Source organism: Bombus pyrosoma, linkage group LG16 (assembly GCF_014825855.1).
Source record: "Bombus pyrosoma isolate SC7728 linkage group LG16, ASM1482585v1, whole genome shotgun sequence".
NCBI classification, from domain to species: Eukaryota; Metazoa; Arthropoda; class Insecta; order Hymenoptera; family Apidae; genus Bombus; species Bombus pyrosoma.
The window spans coordinates 657,566-659,688 of NC_057785.1; positions in this window are offsets into that span (position 1 = coordinate 657,566).

The following is a 2,123-nucleotide window of genomic DNA, read 5'->3' on the forward strand; positions in this document are numbered from 1 at the left end:
TGTTCAAGACTGACTTGGATGATCTTTAGGGGGTGTATTTAAATTCTTTTATTCGTTGGAGTGGGAATGGGCCTTGATCATACATCTTTGGGAACGGATAGAATGACCGGATGTTATCCTGATGGTAACGTGCTTGGAACTTCGTTATCTTATCGCTTTGTTTAGTCGGATTTCGTCTGTGGCATTTCGTCTGTGACAAGTCCATGGGCATCATTTCTGCATGTCGTTCCGAAGAAAGACGGAGACCTACGACCCTATGGCGACTACCGACTGCTGAACGCCCGCACCGTACCCGACAGGTATTCACCGCCGCACATCGAAAATTTCGCGCATCAACTTCACGGTAAGCGAATCTTCTCGAAAATCGACCTCGAGCGCGCGTACCACCAAATGCCGATCGCGCCCGACGACGTCGAAAAAACGGCGTTCGCTAGCCCGTTCGGAGTGTAGAGCATTGGTTGAAGATCGATAATATTAAAATAACGAGAGCGAGAGATTGTTGTCGCAACCCGTCAAATATATTTAGAATAAGTTAAATAAATAAATAAATAAAAGTACAAAAGACGCTCGTTCACTGTATTCGCAACGACAGTGTATGTTCGATCGCGGAAAATCCGACTCGTAGATATCGATTGCTAATTTGTGCCAGTCAGTATATACTGTGAGATACTGTCTAGTGGGAAAATTTGAATTCGTCTTCATTCGACGATTGCATTTATTTATCATTACGTTTCTGCGTCAAGACTGTATCAATGTTTTGAGGCAAAACAACAACATGAGTTACTCTCGATTCTTAACATTAGACTCACAATACAACTGACATTATTTACAATTTAACCAAACATTCCAATAAGCTAAGGGCCCAGTTCAACAACAAAGATTTTGATCGAATGTTCATTAGCAAAACGAAAAAACAACAATCAGTAACTGTTACGACCGTTCGCGGAGAGACGCGATCGCGAGGAAAGCGCGTCAGCGGGAGGCGTAAATTCTCGCTACGATTCAGAAAATAGACGCCGCGAAGTAGTCGTTCCTCTGTGTCTGTTAAGATGACAGAGGTGGTTGGTTGAGATTAACACTGAATTAACAGAGTTAACAAAAATTATATATTTGACAATATATATATATATAAACAACAGGATAATGATGCGCCACAAATTATTTGACAGATGATACAGTTCATTTGGTGTAATGATTCGACTCGACTTTACAATGAGTTTTGTAGTTGGACGACTTGTAATTCGTTGGAGACGTTAGTGTTTTTGGTTTGAATCCTCGATCGATACTGATTGCCCTTCGATGGGCCCTTTGTGTTTCATGGGAGACGATCCCCACCATGCTCGGGTCACGCCACCGATCACGCCACTGATCACGCGTGTCACTTTATGAGTGTTTGAAATAACGAAACGAATCGACGTTTCTCGAACTCTCTGTTTGATGCTGGCCGCTACATTGTATGTGTTGAGCTACTTGAGACGGTTCGCTCGCGATACTGCGATGCCACGAGCGACGGTTAGGAATAACGGCCTCTGGAAATCCACGTGGCGTAACAGTAACATTATGATGTTTATCCAAAGTGCTAGTTGCATCCTGTGAATCACCAGTCTTCTATCTACTCAACCTTACACCAGTACACACCACAATATCACACTGGTCGTATGTGGACACACTGAATTTCATCACATTACCACACTGGGCGTATATGAAAACACTATACTTCATCACATTATCACTCTGGGCGTATGTGGAAACACTAAATCTCATCACATTACCACTCTGGACATATGTGGAAACACTATGCTAGATGTTATGGTCATAGTGCATTGCGTATGTGGGAACACAATATTAGATGTTATGGTCATAGTGCATTGCGTTTGTAGAAACACTATGCTAGATGTTATGGTCATAGTGCATTATGAGTTTTGCTTGAAAGGTATCGGATAAATTTTTGCCGAATCGTTGTCTTCTAAAAGTGTTACAGTTATCGTATATGTATTGTTTTGCCTCAGAGTATGAAAATCGTTAGGATACATGTAATGTAGGAATAAACAAACTCCGAGCGAAACGACGTCGCCGCTACATGCAACCGCCGAACGAAGACAAATTCGAATTTTCCGACTCCC